The sequence below is a fragment of the Leptidea sinapis genome, chromosome 28, assembly GCF_905404315.1.
Source record: "Leptidea sinapis chromosome 28, ilLepSina1.1, whole genome shotgun sequence".
In the NCBI taxonomy this organism is placed as follows: Eukaryota; Metazoa; Arthropoda; class Insecta; order Lepidoptera; family Pieridae; genus Leptidea; species Leptidea sinapis.
The window spans coordinates 2,341,250-2,363,664 of NC_066292.1; the positions used below are offsets into that span (position 1 = coordinate 2,341,250).

Here is a 22,415-nt window from a genome sequence, read left to right on the forward strand (position 1 = left end):
CATGGTCCAGCAGTGGACGTTTACCAGCTTGATTTTGTGTCTTTTACCAATAGGGCATCGCATCTGAATTCTACTGGGTCTGAAGAGTTTTTACACAAAGTGTTTTTTAAAATACGTTAACGAGATATTTGTCGAGGGATGTTGGTTGAAGTGTACTGACAAAAGATGGACTGACTCCGGTCAAGATCGCCTGAATAGGTTGGATGAGGGCAACGCAGAACTGATCTTCATGGTCCAGCAGTGGACGACTACCTGCTTGATTTTGTGTCTTTTACCAATAGGGCATCGTATCTGAATTCTACTAGGCCCGAAGGGTTTTTACACAAAGTGGTTTTTAAAATACTTAAACGACATATTTTTCACAAATACGAGGGATGTTGGTTGAAGTATTAGTATTCAATTATAGGTTTGATAATTCCAGGTGATAGTTATGTTTGATTTACTAATTCGCGTTGAGTAAAGAACTCTCGTTCATAACTGATATATGATCCTTGAAGTGATATCGAACATCTAACTTTCTTAAATGCTTTGATGTTCTGGAACTTTCTAATGCGGTAATTTCAGGTTGAAACGAAAATAGCTTTACTTAAATATTGGAAACATTATTTCAATATGTGGAGTTATCTCGAATGTTTGTTCTCACTTATTACTTGTATCTTGCCCGTACAAGATCTGAGCGTTAAATAAACTTCATTCCCATTAAGACATTATTATATACATAAGAAATTACAATTTCCAATTAAAATATATTCATACTACAAATTATGTATGGTGTAACAATGTAAATCAATATTGGTGACAATGTAAGTTTCAGTAACAAGTATAAAAAAACCCAATAAAATTACAAGAAAAAAAAACAATATGTTATTTAAACAAGACATACCAAGATTTACGATCCATGCGTCACTCGAAAGGTTGGCTCAGTTGATAAGAGCGCTCGGACGGAACCCGAGAGGCGGTGGTTTGAGTCACGCATCGTTCATATGTTTTGGTTACTAGAATAATATAATAATTTGTATTACTAGAATATCTCGTAATTCTAAAGTATTCCATTTTTTTTGCTAAATAATATATTACTATACTACATTCATCCAAGATTTCAGCTATTTAACTAGTGCGGTTAATGAGATATAGACCTTTTGACTGACAGACGGACGGTGGGACAGCAGAATTGGTAATATGGATGCCGTTGGTTCACTTCGAGTACGGTACGCTAAAGAAAAATGGACGAAGAACTTTTGTTTAAACTGCATAGAGGGTATTCCGAACACCTGTTTGATACTTAGTTGGCAAAAACTAAGGTAAATATGTCTTTAATTAGGTCAGCATCGCAAAGATACTGTCAAAGGTGAAAAATGAAAGTGCCGTAATCAAAGAAGTATCAGAGCCGGGAAAATTTATTTCCATGTTAATGCCTTTTTAACTTTACGAGTAGCCTCTTGAGCTCGCTTTGACTTGGACCTTTCTGACAGACGCTATAATTATCATTATATAAATCATAATAGTAATTTAAAATATTTAGACGAGTCCACGTCGCTTGAGTTTTTGGTTTGTACTATTTTGCGTTATTATTGACAAGTGCTGACCCGTCAATAGTTGTTTTGCCATAATAATACGAGTAAGTACCCCGCGCCCGTTTACTGTATTGTCATTGACTGAATTATTTGTATTCGAATAGGTATTTCTGTGTCAAAAAAATATTGGTTTCAGATAAGTAATCACCAACATATCATATACTAAAACCTATAAGTGTAAGTCCTCTGGTGTTGCAAAAGAATGTGGGCAGCGGTGATCACTTAACACCAGGTGTACGCTCGTTTGGCTTGCTATTCCATAAAAAAAAAACAAGTATTATGCCATATTTTTATGATGTATAATGGTATAAGTAATTTAAAGTAGATTTGTAAATATATAGTTATTTGTGAAATGGGTTATTTTATTCCTGAATTAAAGTTTCTTTCGAAAATAGTACACGTATACCTATAGCATAGAAGAAGAATCCAAAATCTGTCATCAAGCCTATTAAGGCCTTCCTTATCTTGAGCATATATAGCGAAAATGTATATGTAATTTTTTGGTATTCTATTCGGTTGAAAACGAAGCTGATAACGTTGGATTTATGGGGGAAGAAATCATTTGTGCCACAGTTGGCAACTATTGAAAATATTATGTAAGTGTGGCGCCACTTCGACAGTAAAGACTCGCCAAGTTTGCGGTGCGAACTTTGAAATTGTATTTCGTCCTCTCTGAAAATTGTATCACATGGTTCTTGAATAATATTATTCTAATTGACATAAATTATCTTTATTTATTTATCTTTAAGGCGACGCCACCAAATAGCCCATGAAAGACCAGCGCTGGTTTTCAAACCAGCAAATACGCTGAGTTGGGACCATATTGTGACTTATAGAAAATAATATTCCTTAATTTTGTTTTTTGATTTATTGTACTATACCATCACGAATAATTTTTTTCTTTCTTTTCTTTCTTGCTATTTAACGAGCAATTCTTGCAATTCTTCCACGTGTCTTTGAAATTTTATTAATCTTAATAAAAATAATATTAATAATAATTATGAGTTATTTATTGTAAACTAGCTGACCCGACAGACGTTGTTCTGTATACAATAAATAAAAAAAATGTTTTTATATGAATTTGTCAATAATATATATACATAACATAAAAAATTACTTCGTAAAATATGTACCCTGATGTCGTAATGAAATTGTTTCACAGCAGAACTGTCAAACCGTGCGTCAATAAATTCTCTCATAGAAATTATGTATGGACACATCAAAGGAAAAAAAAAATTATTGTTTTTATTTAATTTAGCAGCATTTTCCTATTTATTCAAAATTCCTTTTAAACCTTCTCTGGACTTCTACAAATAATTCAAGACCAAAATTAGCCAAATCGGTCCAGCCGTTCTCGAGTTTTAGCGAGACTAACGAACAGCAATTCATTTTTATATATAAAGATTTAAACAAAATGGTCAAATTGTAAGTAAAATCATTTAGTGAGTATTGCATAATATATGTAGATGAACATTATCTTTTGTTATTTGTAAGAGTTCTCGTGACAGGCATCGTCATGCTCGCTTAATACTACTGCTTGTGGCGGCAACGTAGGGCAGGTCGTTCCCTTTTCTAAAGTATGGTCGAAGGAGGCGATGGCATGGTCGTGAACGGTCGCTACTTGTAGATGGATGATCGTCTCACCGAGAAGACTGCTTCATGTTTTTTTTTTTAATTTTTTAAATGTTCTTTTTTTTTTTTAAAGTTATAAAATTTTATTTTTTACATAAAATAGCTAATAAAATGCTCGCATAATGCCTTTATTAAAAATACGCTTTGTGCGGATTGATGCATCTACTATATTGTACTCAAAAACTATAACTATGTTTTTACATATAAATTTACCTTTTATTATGACTTACTCGTGTAAGGCATTTATTAATTGACGTATGAGTATTTTTGTTGCATTACTTTGCATATATTGTAATTGAAATGATTTGTAAATTTAATTGAAAATAAGAACTTGTAACACCATTTTGTTTTGAAAAGTGCAACCTTAGAGATTCTTGCTCGTTCTTCTCTTAGATAAGATCTTCTTTATCTAAAATCTGCCTTCCGAATGAACTTTGAAAATATTACATATTTCAAGTGTAATGCAATTTACTTACGAAATATTTTATTTTATTTGAATTGCTTCTACAAATTTTCTCTTGCAACAGCAGAGGAATCACAAGAGCGTTGCCGGCCATTAAGGAAGGTGTACGCGCTTTTTTTGAAGGTACCCATGTCGTATCGTCCCGGAAACACCGCACAAGGAAACTCATTCCACAGCTTTGTAGAAAGCTCCTTGAAAACCGCACTGTGGAGGAGAAATAACTCGGACAAAATACTGTATTGTCCTAAATCAAAAACCTTCAATAAATTGGTAGGCAAATATTATGTGGTGAATTTAGATCAATTTGTTATTTTCCGTTCGCAACATCAAAACAGTGCTCAGCGAAGCTGGCGCCGTCGCGTCGGGCTTGCCAGACTTATAAGTAAAAATAACTCAAGGTCACAGCATCGATAACATGATCGTCCTCGAACTGGATAGCAGTTTTATGATACTAAACCAGACTACATTATAAATGGTAGGCTTTCAAATGTCTAAAGCTAACGTGAATAGACACAAAAGTAATATAATTCCGTGTTTTATAAAGATTAGCAGTACAACTAAATGCGTTTCCTTGTGCGGTGTTTCCGGGACGATACGACATGGGTACCTTTAAAAAAAGCGCGTACACCTTTTTAAAGGCCGGCAACGCTCCTGTGATTCCTCGGGTGTTGTAAGAGAATGTGGGTGGCGGTGATCACTTAACACCAGGTGACCCGTACGCTCGTTTGTCGTCCTTTATCCATAAAAAAAGTAATTAGACTGGCATCTTTTCAAACTTTCTTAACAGTGGGAGACTCCTTTGCACAGGATACCGACTACATTATGGGTACCACAACGGGCGTCTATTTCTGTCGTGAAGCAGTAATGTGTAAGCATTATTGTATTTCAGTCTGAAGGGCGCGTAGCTAGTGAAATTACTGGGAACATGAGACTTATGTCATATGTCTCAAGGTGGAGAGCGCCATTATGGTGCCCCGCAGAATTTTCGGGTTTTTTTAAGAATTCTGAGTGGCACTGCATTGTAATGGACAGGGCGTATCAATTTCCATCAGCTGAACGTCCGGCTCGTCTCGACCCTTATTATCATAAAACAAAGTGCAAGCTATTTGCTATTTTGCACGAAAAGCAATTATGGTGGCAGAAAAGCTTAGATTACTTCACGTAAAGTAAGTTATGCTACTACATTTTAATGATTACTTAACCATAGCAATCATTCTCCAGATTTTTCTGCCTTTATGTACCTAATGTGAAAGCATTACTGTGTTTCTGTTTGACGGCTGCCGTAGGTAGTGAAATAACTGGGCTAATGAACTTGACGTTCTATACATATACATAGAATAGAATCAGTGCAGAAAAAATTCGTGTCTAGACTTAGTTATTTCGAAAATCTTATCATATTTATAATTACCAAAAAAAGACTAATTAAATTTGAAATTGATTCCCTGGAAATGCGTACAAAGGTAGCCCAGTTGATTTTTTTTACAAGCTCGTGAACAACCTTATAGACTGTCCAGATGTACTTCAAAATATTGGCATTTGTGTACCAGCATTTAATTGTCGAAGAGGTACTTATTCCCCAATATTTATAAAGTTTTATAGAAATAACTACGGATCAAACTATTTATATACTAAACGATCCCATCCAGCTCAAAGCTATAATAAAATATATAAGTTAGATCATTTATTTATTTATTTATTTAAGATGTACCAACAATAACTCAACATTAACAATTGATTTGCACTTACATACTAATTCTAGGTTGGTTATTCTAATTAGGTACATTCAGCATTTTAATAATGAAAAAAATAAGTAACTTACTAATAAATCTTAATTCTAGAAACTATACAATGTAAATAATTATAAAGTGGTAAGTGTGGAATTACAAAAAATAAAAGTAAGAATAATAATCTAATCATTAACAATCTAATACAAACTATTATCTACCGTGGTCGTTATTTTTTCTAAAACTTTATTTCTAAATGACTTAAACGTGTCGTGAAAAATGTCAACGTTATGATCTTTGATATCATTGAATGTTGTAGATATTCTATTATAAGGACCGTATTGTTTCACATTCGTTCTAGAGTAATTATTTGAAAATATTTTATTAATCATTCTATTGATATTTTTTCAAATTTTAATTTTTATTAAAAACAGGTGTACTCGTCATTAAAAAGCTTAAATATAGATTAGTAGGTAAGTAATTAATAATAATATACAATAATAATAAATTTTGATTACCAGAATTAAGATACATACAAAGAAATTAAAATTGGTAGTAAATTCATTAATTTTATTTAATTTAATTTGTATTTAGCATTAGTTTAGTAATGTTGTGCATACCTTTAATTTAGATATGTAAATAGTAACTCTTATTAATGTTTATTTTATTCATATATGTTAAATTATGTATCTATTTGGTAAGCCTTAATAAATAAATAGACTAATAATCTTGTATAAAAACAAACTAGAAATATGGAACATGCCACAAATTACATACATACAAACATAAAATCACGCCTCTTTCCCGTAGGGGTAGGCAGAGACCACTTCTTTCCACGTGCTACGATCCTTACATACTTGTTTCGCTTCGTCCACTTTCATTACATCATAATATGTGTCGACTGGTATATTAATACATTGCCGCATTTACTCAAGTTGTTTAACATATTCTTGGTCAATAAGCAGCAATGTAAAACATTTATTCAGTTCACATTTGATTTGGACACTGACAGTTGACATACGACTAAGTAGAAAAGTGTACTTACATTGTTCTTACGCACAGTTATTAGCATCAATATTATGTCTTAGTAACAAGTGTAATTGCGATTTTGCTCAGAATTTTGGATGCAAGAATCCTGAGCGGCACTGGGAATAATGCGCAGGGCGTATCACTTATTGGTGAATTTCTCATATTAAAACATTAACAAGTTACAAAACTAAGAAAAGATGAGAAGCTAACCTACATCAAAGGAGTTTTATTGAAAACTCCACCTTAGAGACTGAGGCGTTTGTAATCTCGCTATTATATATTTATGAGTAACAAATAAGAATTATTTTAGCTTGGCTTAAACCTAAGACGTGCTCAAGTTATAAACGTTATTGGAAAGGATTATCGTTAATTGGATAAGCTTAGCTGTAATTTCATTATTTGTAGCAGATGTGCGTCTTTCCAATATCAGTTAAATATAATAAGAAAATAAAATGAATTAATGTATTGTTAACAGCTGTTAACGTACCTACAGAACTGATCTTGCCGAATTTCAAAATACGATAATTGTCGGGGACCCAGTGCTCTGTGAACGGCTGGATCACTTGGCGTTGCGTAGAGACGTCGCTTCATTGTGTGTCTTCTACCGCATTTATCACGGGGAGTGTTCCAAAGAGCTCATTCCTGCCGCCGAATTCCACCTTCGCCCGACACGCCACAAGTTAGGATATCATCCCCACCATATGTGTGGTGGTCCTCTACAGTTCGGTTTTCAAGGAGCTGTCTTCCTCGTACTACAAAGCTTTGGAATGAGCTTCCTTGCGTGGTGGTTCCGGGACGATACGACATAGGTACCTTCAAAAAAAGCGTGTACACCTTCCTTAAAGTCCGGCAATGCTCTTGTGATACCTCTGGTGTTGCAAGAGAATGTGGGCGGCGGTGATCACCTAACACCAGGTGACAAAAAAATCATCTATATCGATACTGCATTATAGTGTACTGAAAATGATGGAAGCGTTGCGGTGTCAAGGTATTGTCACACTTCGGAGCATTGCCCGGGCAAGACCGTGGTCGTGCCGCGACATATGAGTTCTCTCCTACCTCTTTTTCCCCATCCCTTACCCTTTGAACAAATTTAAGTTGACCATCAAACAAACTAAGCAACAAAGGTTACTACTGCCATTACTGCCTTTTTGAATGATAAACAGACGTGGAAGTAAACTGCTCAGCCCGACATAGACAACCAATAAAAATTGTAATTATAATGTAATAGTGTTGTGCTGGTTTTTCTTTTGCACTTCTTTTCCCAGTAGACATTAAGTTTTGCCATGAATAAAAGGTAAACTCATTAGATGTAAGATTCGTTTTTTGTTTGTTATTGACATACCTAAGTGGCACGTTGTGGCCTACGGGTAATATAAATATCTTAGAATATTTGAGGTATTGTGTACGGTCTCGCCATGATCTATGGGGAAAGAGCGTTATACAACCTTTGTGATCTGTAGGTTCACTAACTTTAATAAAATTTCATTTGTTTCGAACAAATGGCCGACTGTTTTCGATTTGAAGAAAGGCTTAGCTTGTGAAAATACGGGGTTAATTTTCCAAGTCAGTTTTGGTGTTTCAATCGTTTTTAAAGAATCCTAAACAACACTTCCTTATTGCGGGCAGGGCGTTTCATTTTTCATCAAGTAAAGTTCTTGGTCGTCTCAACACTATTTTTCATAAAAAGAAATAATTGAGTTGTAATGCATCATAAAGCACATACCTCAGAACAGTCATCAATCGCTTTTGTTCTAGCCATTAAAAAGAGGAGGGAAAAAGGAGGGTACTTAGGGTTACTTAACGACTTCCGTTTACGAAGATATTTGGATTTTTTCAATTTGGAATTATCTGGTGATGAAAAACAGGAGAAATTTATATTATATGAAGATATGTAACAATTTGGAACAACAAATAAAGAATTTGTATAATATTCGAGGACCGTAACTAAAGAAAGTACCAATAATTGCCATCCAAACTTTTGAATGGTTTAACGATTTGATATTGCGTTAAAGAACTTGAAATTAGTTGATATATTAAAATGAGACTAAAAGGTTCCATAGTCAGTAGGTTAATTATACGAAAAACATATTTATTTTAATTATATATGCATAAAAAAAACTATGTACCTATATACTTATTTACTCCGAATAATCACCGTCTCTTGGTTGACTCGAGCTTACTTAACCCAAATGATAACCGCAATCTAGAGTGGCAGGTCAGTCTCATTCAATACCCACATGACAAAATGATCACCTATTAAAGATGCTATACTATAAGCCGTATAAATCTTATACGTGTAAGCTTAAGCAATACATCACAAAGAAAGTTAATAGGCGAGTTACACAAAGCACAAAATATTGACGGAAATAAAGAAAGTAATAACCAAATCTAAAAATAACTTTTGTAAAAGAGGCGATTTCGACGTGTCATTTGTGTAGGAAAGGACTCAATTTCCTATTCGGCTTGCTTTTGCAATATATTTATATATATCACTGTGTCTTACTTTTTCTGAAGGCTTCTTCTGATATTCTAAGTAAGTAAGTAAGAAAGTATATCTTTATTTGGAACATACACTACAGAATTCCTTGCCTTTACAATGACTAATTCTATACTATTCTAATTCTAGTAGGCTTCATAAGATACATAATAGCTTTAAGGGTAAATATATACACTTCTACAATAAAGTCCCAGCCACTGTTCAGGCATTATCTATAAATAAATTTAAATGCTTTATAAAAAAATGGCTCTGTCGTTAATCCTATTACTCCACTGCTGAATATCTAAATGATCGGACAGCCTGGGACTAAATTGTGATTATTTTATAGCGATAGAAATGACTGTACAATATTGTATATTTTTATTGAAAAGAGCGCAAAAAAAAAGAATGCTGGAAGAGTTTCTTGCGCCGCTTCTTCTCTCTCAGAGCGCCATTTGTTTCCGAAGCGGTAGCAGTATCTAGTAGTATAAGAAATGACATCAAAAAGAACTCTAAAGGAATCAATTTTGAGAAAATAAATGCCTTTTATGCCTTTTTATGCCTTTGACTCATACACACAGATAATGAGAAATAGTTTATGGTTGGCATTAAGCAATTAATTTTTTCTAATTTATTTATGTTATGTATATTTATAAGCACATTAATGAATTTGCTAGAAACTATGATCATAATGTAAGCACATAAACATAAACTTTTTATGCCTCCTCGCGTCGTATTCCTCATTGCTTAGGGTCGTGATATCTCTGAGGATTAAGCCAACAAGGTCAGGCCATCTTATAGGGCTGCGACCTTAGTGGCGTCGTCCGTCTACCTTCTCGGTAACCATCAGTTGTTCGAGGTTGTGGCCATCTTTTATGGCGATATGTCCAAAGAACTCTGAGATTCTACGGAGGCAGATGGATGAGGTTCTGGTTTTTATACCTAGAGTGTGAAGGATAGATTGATTGGTGCGGAATGTCCAAGGGATTTGAAGAATCTCCAGAACCACATCTCAAAGACATCAATCTGACCTCTGTCGGCCTTCTTTAGTGTCCATGTAGCAGCCCCATAGCTAAAGATGGATAAAATTTGTGTTGACTAGCCTCATTTTAGTGTAATTGTTATGCCTACTACTCGGTTAAGTCGAGTTAGTAAAGCTTTAGTTGGAACATGTATAGTTTTTATAACATGATGCCTGAAAATTCGATAAAAAATGTGTTACAAAATGAAAAGAACTGTTAGAAAACGTTTGTGAGGTAAAGGTTAGAATAACATACATTTATAAGTAACTTTTAAATTAACCACAGACTGGGAATGGAGCGACCGCCCCCCTCAGGCTATTTAATAATACATTTTTCAATACACTTGCTCGTAAAGTGAGCCTTATGACATTGTTCTTAGGACCATACCGAACTAAAATACGCACGTGCATAATTTATTTATTTATTAAAAGGCAGGCAAAAGGCATAAAAGGCATTATATATTTTCTCAAAATTGATTCCTTTAGAATTCTTTTTGATGTCATTTCTTATACTACTAGATACTACTACCGCTTCGGAAACAAATGGCGCTCTGAGAGAGAAGAAGCGGCGCAAGAAACTCTCCCAGCATTCTTTTTTGCGCTCTTTTCAATAAAAATATACAATATTGTACAGTCATTTCTATCGCTATAAAATAATCACAATCTAGTCCCAGGCTGTCCGATCATTTAGATATTCAGCAGTGAAGTAATAGGATTTAAAACAGAGCCATTTTTTTATAAAACATTTAAATTTATTTATAGATTATGCCTGAACTGCCTGATTATGCCTGGCTGGGACTTTATTATAGAAGTGTATACATTTACCCTTAAATCTATTATGTATCTTATGAAGCCTACTAGAATTAGTTACAATTATAATAATGAAAATCACTATTAAGAGCAAAAAGGTGACGATTTTTGCTGATAACCAAGCTGATATATAGCACGAACAGCTCTCTTTTGCAGAGCAAACACTATATCAATGTCAGCAGCATGACCCCATAGTAATATACCGTACGTCATGATGCTGTGAAAATAACTGAAGTACACTAATCTAGCGGTCGCAACATTCGTGTACTCTCTAATCTTTCTAACTGCATATGCCGCAGAGCTGAGTCTATCTGCTAGATGGGCAATATGTGGACCCCACTGAAGCTTTTTATCTAACGTGATACCCAAGAAGACCGTAGTTATTTTTTATGTAAAACATCACAAAATTCACAGAACTTAAATAAGGTTATAATAATACTAATTTGTAGAACTTACTTCTAATAACGTAATTACAATATTTATAATAAGACATGATATTTGTGCGTGTGTGGTTTGGTGAGAGTGCGTGCGTGCGTGCGTGCGTGTGTGTGTGTGTGTGTGTGTGTGTGTGTGTGTATGTGTGTGTGTGTGTGTGTGTGTGTTTGTTTGTGAATTACTCTAAATTTAACCTTCCTTTAGATTTTTGTGAACACTCCTTTTAAAGCAGCCTTTACTGTTATTAAAAAGTTCAGTACTGTTGAATAATAGAATTATCCCTATAAAGTTACTTCCTATCTGCAAATTATAGAAGAGTAAACAGAACATCTTCAATTTAACCGAGTAATAGAGTTTTTTTGTACCAACAAAGAGGTTTTATGTAGCTGAAATGCATTTACCTTTTTTATAATAAATAACTGTCCGTAATTTATATGACAAAAAAATATTATTATCAAATTATTTATATTTCACAGTAATTTTTACTAAAATATGCATTTTATAAAAAAAAAATATAATTTTAAAGTAGACTGTATGGCTTTTACGTACCAGTGATTCATCACTGGTACGTAAAATCACCTTGCATTTGGCGAGTGTGTTGTAATAAAAAAGGCCAGCTGAGTTTCTCGCGCCCTTTCTTCTCAGGTCTGAGGGATGCTATTTCGAATACGTCTTTGAGGTTCAATAAATGGTTTATATCCTATTTGGAATAAATTAAATTTAAATGCATGAAAAGTATTTTAGTGTATTTCATCTACGTAAGTGAATTAGATAAGATAGACTTGTGTTCATACAGTAAGTGATATAAAGTTATTAATTTGTCGTCCATAATCAACCCCAATATCAGCTCGATCCATTTGAGCGCGTGCAACGCAGAGCAGCTCGAATTGTCGGGGACCCAGTGCTATGTGCACGGCTGGATCACTTGGCGTGCGCCTTGGGCTTTGCGTGGAGACGTCGCTTCATTGTGTGTCTTTACCGCATCTATCACGGGGAGTGTTCCGAAGAGTTATTTCACCTGATTCCTGCTGTCGAATTCTACCTTCGCACGACACCCCACAAATTTCCGGGACGATACGACATGGCTACCTTTGAAAAAAAGCGCGTACACCTTCCTTAAAGGCTGGCAACGCTAATGTGATTCCTCTGGTGTTGCAAGAGATTGTGTTTCTTCCACGAACTACAAAGCTGTGGAAAGATATTCCTTGTTCGGTGTTTTGCAGACGATACGACATGGGTAGCTTCAAAAAAAGCGTTACACCTTCATTAAAGGCCGGCAACGCTCCTGTGATTCCTCTGGTGTTGCAAGAGAATGTAGGCGGCGGTGACTTAACACCAGGTGAAGCGTACTCTCGAATGTCCTCTATTTCCATAAGAAAAAACCAAACCAAACAGTATTAAAGTAGTTATATATAAACGTCCTTTAGATTCACTAAAGCTCACTGAAGTGTTAAGTATTCTACGGTGCTTTAGTCCTTTGATCTTTATCTCTGCCTGTGTCAGATAATATCATATACTCGCTTTGTTTCAATTATCTATCTACACCCATGCTTTATATCCTCTATTAAAGATTCTGAAACAGTTAGCTTATTGCAACATTAAAACACCCAAAGTCCTAATAACCATTACATCATCCAAACGAGTGCTGTAATGTTGTACTGAATTTCATAACAAGACTCCTTTGTTTTATTTTTTTCGAGCGCTAAGAGTTTCAACAGATAGCCACATTCTTATTGCTCGATGCGTGGTATCTGTATGAATTTCAAAAAGAGAACATTTTCGTTTTCGTGCATTCCACACTACCAGAACGTCGCGTGCTGTAAAAAAGTAGGTTATTCGAATCCCCGCCATTTTTCTTCGATATTTTTATTGTTTTGTTTACAAAAAATGAGCGATTCAAGTTTTGACAGCACACCGCCAGATATTTTAAACGCTGCAATGTCAATTACTACTAAAATAAATAATTATTTCATTAATAGTTAGTTTATAAGTATATAATCAGTAATGTGTAATATTAGGTAACTACTAGGATTGGCTGTTTAAATGTTAGCACTAAGCTGTTTCAGTATCTTTTAGAGGATTCATATTATTGGTGTAGATAAAGTCTTGTATGCACTCGGCTTCGCCTCTTGTGAGTGTTTTAATAACTAATTATCAACAGTTGCACAAATAAAACTATTATATTATGTTATAAGCATGTAATTATTAAAGGCTCAGCTTCAGATGATTTTCAATAAAATCATATCACACTATTTTTAATAATATATTAATCACACAAAAACACTATTTCAACAATGCACAGTATACACACATTAAATTTTTCACAAAATCTATTCAATTTCACTTATTAGATAAACACAGCATTATTTTTAGCTACACTACAGATATATAAGTATTTTGGTGACGCGAACTCACTAGATTTCATTCATCCAAAAATTATCTATTAAATTATATTTATTTTTTAAATTAATTATTAGACGCGAATCCATAAGATTTTCCCCTACCAAAAAGTGCCCAACCGGCTAAGGAAGTTTTCACTTCAAAAAGAATTAATATCTATACGATTGTGATTTAGTGACCAGTGAGCATTCAAAATCTCACGGTTGCTCGCCTCAGTTGAACTGACTTGTTGAGTGTATTATTTAGTTTGCGAATATAAAGGTATTACTAGCTGACCCAGCAAACGTTGTATTGCCATATAAAGTAATAAATAAAAAAATCCATTGCCATCTTGCAACCCTATTGCGGATCTGTGGATGTAACAGAATAATATAAAAACCGCTATAGAAAAATAGGTGAAAATTTGAAGTTGTATGTATTTTTTAAAGTTGTATCATAAAAAAATAAAAACAAATAATTTATCTAAAAAATAAAAAATAAATTTAGGGGTGGACTAACCTTAACAATTAGGGGGATGAAAAATAGATGTTGTCCGATTCTCAGACCTACCCAATATGCACACAAATTTCATGATAATCGGTCAAGCCGTCTCCGAGGAGTTTAATTACAAACACCGTGACACGAGAATTTTATATATTAGATGAGTGTACGGTGCTCAAAGGTCGATGAGAAAATTAATAGAGTAATCTTCTATAACTCGATCAGTTTAACCCAAGGCAGAGCGAGATAAATAGGTTATGCCTTGTTATAAGCTATCATGCTTGTGCAGTGAGAAACGGAATCAGCTACGTCATCCACACTATATCTATCTTAATATATATAATTTACGTGTCACGTTGTTTGTCCGCGATGGACTCCTAAACTAATGAACGGATTTTAATGGGGATTACTCCATGGAGTGCAGTTTGGTCCAACTTGAGAGATAGGATTGTTTTTATTTTGATTTGGGACTCATATTTATTTTTATTTCCAACTAGCTGGCCCGATAGACGTTGTTCTGTATATAATAAATAAAATAATGTTTTTATATGAAATAATATATCATAACATCAAAATACACTTCATAAAATATGCACCCTGCTGTCGTAATGAAATTGTTTCACAGCAGAAGGGTCAAACCGTGCGTCAATAAATTCTCTCATAGAAATTATGTTATTATGACACATCAAAGGAAAAACAAATTTGTTGTTTTTATTTAATTTAGCAGCATTTTCCTATTTATTCACTTCCGCAAATAATTCAAGACCAAAATCAGCCAAATCGGTCCAGCCGTTCTCGAGTTTTGTCGAGCGAGACTAACGAACAGCAATTGATTTTTATGTATATAGATATTTGTTTTATATGAACATATTTTGTATGAGAGAATTTTTTGACGCACGGTTTGACAGTTCTGCTGTGATTTTTCATTTTAACAACAGCGAGCATATTTTAGGAATATTATTGACGAATTCATAAAAAACAGTTTAATTATTTATTAAGTACAGAACAACGTCTGTCGGATCAGCTAGTTTAATAAATAAAAGAAAATTGTGTTAGTTACACCATTTATAACAACAGAAAGGCTGAAAATCGACCAAGAAGTAAACTATAGTGCTCTAATCTCCAAGCAGAATAACTATTAAGAATCGAATAAAATGAGGAATTATTTTATTTTAAAATTATGAACAACAATATTTTGTTGTTCGTCTCATGCTTAAAGGCATTACTCCCGTATTGGAAAAATAAAAGAAACATAAAAATTTCAACATAAGGAGAAGTGATTTCTGATCATTCAGATTTTCAATTAATGTGACATTACCACTTCAGCAATTGCTTCTGCATCTCCAACTAAGAAGTGCGGATTATTTGCTATAATTCAGAAGACCATTCTTACAGATTCCATGGAAAGTACCCATCGAATAACTGTGAAACTTTAATAGATATGTTAAAAGAAATTTTATATGGTAAACGTGTCAGTTCAGAATCCCAGTGGTAAGATCAATGAGGAGATGCTTACAGGCTTTGCTTTCGTTCGAAGACATATGTAGTATGCAACTGGTGACTCAAGAAAGGAATGCTAATAGCAGATGGTGGACCAGTATAACGAATGTACAAATGGAAGATGCACCTTAATAAAGGTGATTTATGATAGAAATGGTGAGTTATTTTTCTTAGTTACGCTCGGTGAGATATATGGAATATATTCCTCATGTTTTCATTCTATTAAATTTTAGCACTTGTCTTGTCTTTTGTCTAAAATCTGGAATTTCTAAATCATTCACATAATTTGGATAAGCTACAGATAGATACATTGCAAAAAGGATGCCAAACAGCTCATTCAAACCTTCAAATGACTCAAAATCAAAATCAGTCATTCCAGAATCAACCGCTGCCGACTAAATCTTAATATATATAAATCTCGTGTCACAATGTTTGTCCTCAATGGACTCCTAAACTAATGAACGGATTTCAATGGGGATTACTTCATGGAGTGCAGTTTAGTCCAACTTAAGAGATAGGATAGTTTTTATTTCGATTTGGGACCCATAATTATTTTTATTTCCAATATTTGTTTTGTTTGGACATATTTTCTGTGAGAGTATTTTTGACGCGCGGTTTAACAGTTGTGAAACAATTTCATTATAACAACAAGGAGCATATTATTATGTTACAATGAAAAATTATTGACAAATTCATCAAAAACGGTATTTTATTTATTATGTACAGAACAACGTCTGTCTGGTCAGCTAGTAATCATATAATACTGAGTGTGGTTCTAAATAGAGATACGACAGCTAACGACATACAAACTAAAGAGATACATCCACCGAAGATTTCTCCAAACTATTCCGGCCATTAGGTAATAGCCCTGTTTTTCAAGCCAATCAACGTATTAATGGTACATCTACCGAATTTTCGTAATTAAAAGCAGATTTTGCAAATAGATTCCTGAACATGATTGAGTGAAATAGCAATTCTTGTGGCAAAGCACGCAGATCTTGATCACTTAAGCTTCGTACCTTAAAATCAAATCTTTGGTTCAATACTTTCCTTCTTTATTGATTGTCTTATAAATGAGACACAACAATAAAGCCAATTTAGCTTCGAAAAAGCTGGGCGTCATAAATAGAGCACGGCAATACTTCAAGTAGGTCCATATTTTAGCGCTCTACAAAGCACAGAACCGGCCACATATTGAGTATTGCTGTTATCTCTGGTCTGGCGCAGCCCAGTATCAGCTCGATCCATTTGAGCACGTGCAACGTAGAGCAGCTCGGATTGTCAGGGACCCAGTGCTCTGTGAACGGCTGGATCACTTGGTGTTGCGTAGAGACGTCGCTTCATTGTGCGTCTTCTACCGCAATTATCACGGGAGTGTTTCGAAGAGCTGTTTCACCTGATTCCTGCCACCGAATTGCACCTTCGCACGACACGCCACAAGTTAGGATATCATCCCCACCATCTGACGACGACCTGCATAGCCGAGTAGTTAGCGATCCTACCTACTAAGGTAGAGGTCCCGGGTTCGAATCTCGGTAGGTGCAAGCATTTATATGATGAATATGGATGTTTGTTTCCGAGTCATGGATGTCTAAATGTATTTATGTATGTTTATATAAATTTATGTATATTTATGTAAGTATATTGTATTTAATATATCATTGTTTTGATTCCATAACACAGGCTATATATACTTAACTTGGGGCAAGATAATTTGTGTAAAAAGTGTGTCAATATATTATATTATTATCTGGATGTGTGGCGGTCCACCACTGTGCGCTTTTCAAAGGGCTTGAGACCTAAATCATAAGGTTTTTTAGATTTCTATGTAGTTCTGCTCATACTGTTGAAAGCTTTAAAAAGATTTTATACATAAACTATAACAACTTTTGGTAATTAAAGCAGATAATTGATGTACCACTTAAATTAGAAATGTTGTGGTAGACAAACATAAGCACACATTACCTTTATTGTTTGTTTAAAGTTACCATGAGTAGACGAACGGTCGATAGCACAATAACAAGAGTTATTCAAATCCAAGGAATACATTATACTTGGAACTTTGAAATGTATTGAGGTTACGGTAATTTTCACAGTACAATTTGTTTGATTAGAAAATCTACCAAACAAACACTTTTTTTATATGCTCTACTGCTATTTTTTCAAAATGCGTTAGTGCTTTTATCATTTCATTCGCAGATGTGCTGGTTCGTTCCCTGCCATGCAACAATGTCTTTCTAATTCCCCGATTCGAATCTACGCTTAATCAACAGACTTTCTCGCACTGAGCCTATAATCTGCTAACACTGCTGAATATCTAAATGATCGGACAGCCTGGGACTAGATTGTGATTATTTTAAAGCGATAGAAATGACTGTACAATATTGTATATTTTTTATTGAAAAGAGCGCAAAAAAAAGAATGTTGGGAGAGTTTCTTGCGCCGCTTCTTCTCTCTCAGAGCGCCATTTGTTTCCGAAGCGGTAATAGTATTTAGTAGTTATTAGAAATGACATCAAAGCGAATTCTAAAGGAATCAATTTTGAGAAAATAAATGCCTTTTATGCCTTTAAAAGTGCATGGAATTCAGGGATTTTTCTACGCAAACCTGGCGCACGTCTATTTTGCTTATTATGTCTTGGTACAATTAAATGTAGTGATAGTTTTAACTTTAGTATACATATTAAGTATTGTCAATTAATAAGTACCTATTGTTTTGTAGCACGTATTTTTAGTTATTTAAACTGTAATTTTTATTAAAACTTTCGTGAGTATTATTAAACTATTTATTAATACGGCTTTACTAACGTTTTGTCGGTGTCGGCGACAGTGGGTTCAGGTAGAGGTGGGACGTTTTCGCGAACCCACTACCCCTGATGAAGGACCTCCGAATGGTCCGAAACTAGTCGGTACCGACACCGACAAAACGTGAGTAAAGCCGTATTAATAAATAATGTAATTTTTTATTAGTATAAATTAATGTAATAAAATCAAAATCAGATTATTCACGTAGGTCACGGACACTTATGTCAAAAAAAATATATTTTTCTTATTGAATCTACCGCTACTTCGTAAAGGGTTGAGCTAATGAAAGGAGTAGCAAGAATCTTATTGCCACTCTTTTATATCAAGATCGATTTACAAATAATTTCAATTACAATATAATATGTGAAATGTAAAATGATGCAACAAACACACTCAAACGTCAAATAGTCAATGTCTTACACGAGTAAGTCAAAAAAGTAAGTGTAAATTAATACAAAGGTTATTGAGTACAGTAGCTGATGATGCAGCTACTGTACTCAATAACCTTTGTATTAATTTACACTTACTTTTACACCATAAATAAATACTCCACGTAGCTACTTAAGCATAATTGTACGAATACATCCAAATGTAAACTTTATTACCGCGAATTAAATAACAAATTTAAGTGTTGCTATGCAGTCGCATATAATTGGATGGTTTTTACTATGAAATGGGGGCAAGTTGGAACGTCATGTTTCTCAACATTCTAATTATACATTTCTAAAGCTGGCGCAGTCCGTGTTTCAGCGAAGGTTTGTTAGTATGTTCTTTGCTTATTAATCGTACGTTTCAGAACGTCTAAAGTTTCTCACAAAATTCTTGTATAAATCTTGTGGAATTATGTGAATCACGGTATACCTTAACGAGTTTATCTCTATGCTAGACAGAAATTAATACTCTGTATTAATGTTGGTTTGATGTACCTAATGAATCTTTGAGTAGTTTTTTTTATCTATATTCCAAGTGTTTTTATGAAGTTTCTTTTTATGAAAGAGGTCAATAAACGAGCTTACATATGACTCAGTTGATGAGGATGATCACCATACTCAATTGTAACACAAAAAGGAATTACATAAATTCAGTGGTGAGAGTCTATGGCTCTATTGCGCCACCAACGCCACGACAATCTGTCAAAAATGTTATTAAATCAGAACTTAATAAATGCATCTTTGTTCAAAAACTAATAATTTTTTACTCTGGTCTATAAAACTATTCCTTAAGAGCAAATTACTTAACTTCATGCGGATCCAATTCCCCAAAACGGATGTGGTAAAAGTCACTTGAAAGTTGGCCAAGTGTGAATTGGGCTTCGGCTAGAGTTAATATTAAGACTATATAGAGAAACACATGTCATTGTTAAGATTTAGGTCAAATTTAACGTTAACAGTAACGCTTAACATAAACTGCGGAATGTGTTGCACCCTCGTATTCCTTGGCATAGTTAAAGTTAAAAAGTGGAATATCAAGTATATATGGAATATTTAGTTACAACTTTTGACAGGTCACATATTTAGCTATTTAACATTAACAATAGCTGTAACCGGCTAAGATTGGACAGTTACGGTTAACAGTAAAAGTTATTACGTCATCTAAATATTGTCAATTGTTGCAACTCATCTTTTGCTTAACCGTACTTTAACATCTTTGTTATTGCTAAAGTTGTTTGCAAGTAGATAGTAGTAGTAGTTGGTGCAACCCACCCATAAATTAGTCTCAAAACTTTGCTCAGTGCTATATATTTTCGGCTCATAAAAGTTGCTAAAGGTATAAAAAGGCATTATATATTTTCTCAAAATTGATTCCTTTAGAATTCTCTTTGATGTCATTTCTAATATACGAGATACTACTACCGCTTCGCAAACAAATGGCGCTCTGAGAGAGAAGAATCGGCGCAAGAAACTCTCCCAGCATTCTTTTTTTTGCGCTCTTCTTTATAAAATATACAATATTGTACTGTGATTTTTATTCCTATAAAATAATCACAACTTAGTCCCAGGCTGTCCGATCACTTAGCTTAACAATAGGATTTACGACAGTGATATTTTTAATAAAACATTTAAATTTATTTATAGATAATGCTTGAAGAGTAGGACTTTATTATAAAAGTGTATACATTTACCCTTAAAGCTATTATGAATCTTATGAAGCCTACTAGAATTAGATACAAGCAATCCCTTATTTCTAGTGTTATAATAATGAAAAATCACTATTAAGAGCAAAAAGGTGACGATTTTTGTTATACATATGTAAATATTATAAACTGCTGGCATTAGTTGTGGTTAAACTGTTACAGCTTAACAGCAAAACATATGAACTTATAAAAATATCAAGAAGCATACAATTTATAAAATATTACTTTTGAATTTCACATAACGCTACGAACAATTTTGAATCTCTTTCAGTTTTATAAGTTTTTTTTTATGAAAATAAGCGATGAGACGAGCATGACTTTGAGTTGATTTTAATTGATACGTCCTGCCCATTACAATGCAGTACCGCTCAGGAGTATTGAAAAACCAAAAATCTGACACTTTGAGACATAAGATGTTAAGTCTCATTTGCCCAGTAATTGCACTAGCTACGGTGCCCTTCAGACCGAAATACAATAATGTTTACACATTACTGCGTCACGGCAGATATAGGCGCCGTTATGGTACCCATAATCTAGCCCGTAGCCCGGCTTTTACAAGATCCCAGAAAATGTTCAAAACAAAAGTATTACGTTATTCAAAAGAATTGTTAAAAAACGTTTGTGTGGTAAAGGTTACTATAACATAAATGACTTTCTTAATGATACCACAGATTGGGAATGGAGCGACCGCCCTCAGGCTATTAAATAATAAGTTTAATTGTACAATGTTACTTTGTTAATGTTACTTTAATTGTAAAACATATTTTTGATGAAAAAAAAAGCCGGCTGAGTTTGTTGCGCCCATTCTTCTCAGGCCTGAGGCATTCATTTTGGAATGGGTGGTAGTTTTTTGATTTTCAATAAGTGATTTCACATCCTATTTTGAATAAAAATATGTGAATTTGAATATGAATATATTTGGATACTCCTTAATTTTCACGATGACTGAATTTACTAGTACAATTCATTGAATTGTAAATTAATAATATAAGTATTTTAAACAGATATAATAGATGATGATATTTAGTGCTGATTCCGCTAAGATTTCCAAAATTACGACATGTGACTCGCCAAACGGTGAAGAGAAACGTGAGAGAAATGTTACCCTTACCTTCTCAAGAATGGTATCTTGATACACTAGTGCCACAAGAATAACAAATCGTATTAAATAAGTTTCATTTATTAATTTATCACAAAATAAGTTACATTTGAACAGACAAAACCCATTTTAAAATTTCCACAAGAGAATCAGGCATGGATGTACTCGTGGAAAATATTTTATAACTCGACAAAGAACATCGTAAAGGTTTCTTAATGTCCCTCATTTCGTTGCGAATAAAATCGTTCCACTTTTATTAACGCGTAAAAATCATTTTATAACTTTTATATGAGTTTAACATGACATAGTCCCTTTGTATGGGTCATATATTATATGTCATGATGACATTGTTGTATTTCGAAATAATAGTGTAAAATGGGGAGTATACACAAGTATGCATTTCTATATAGGCTTATAGTGAAGTACTGTCTCGCCAATTTGAGTCTGAGTTTGATAATAGTATGGAAACCTTTATGTGCAAATCCAACTCGCTCTTGACCACTTTTTAGGGTTCCGTATCCAAATGGCAAAAAACGGAACACTTATAGACATATGTCACAGCCACTTTTTTCCAAAACTTTGAGAACTATACTGTTGAAACTTGGTAAGTAGATGTATACTGTGAACCGCATTAACATTTTCACACAAAAATAGAAAACAAAAACAATAAAGTTTAGGGGTTTATACTTAAAACTGAAACTCAAAATGTTTTTTTTTCATCAAACCGTGTGTAGTTTTTATGGATAGGTCTTCAAAAATGATATTGAAATTTGTAATATATTTTTTTCAAAACTAAATAGTTTGCGCTAGAGACACGTCCAGAGTGTAACT

At 33.9% G+C, this 22,415-nt stretch overlaps 1 protein-coding gene across 1 annotated transcript in view; it reads left to right on the top strand.

The window, feature by feature from the left end:
* Positions 1-22,415, top strand: part of LOC126973054 (phorbol ester/diacylglycerol-binding protein unc-13-like) — a 115,531-nt gene that overhangs the window by 80,086 nt on the left and 13,030 nt on the right. The window lies entirely within an intron of this gene.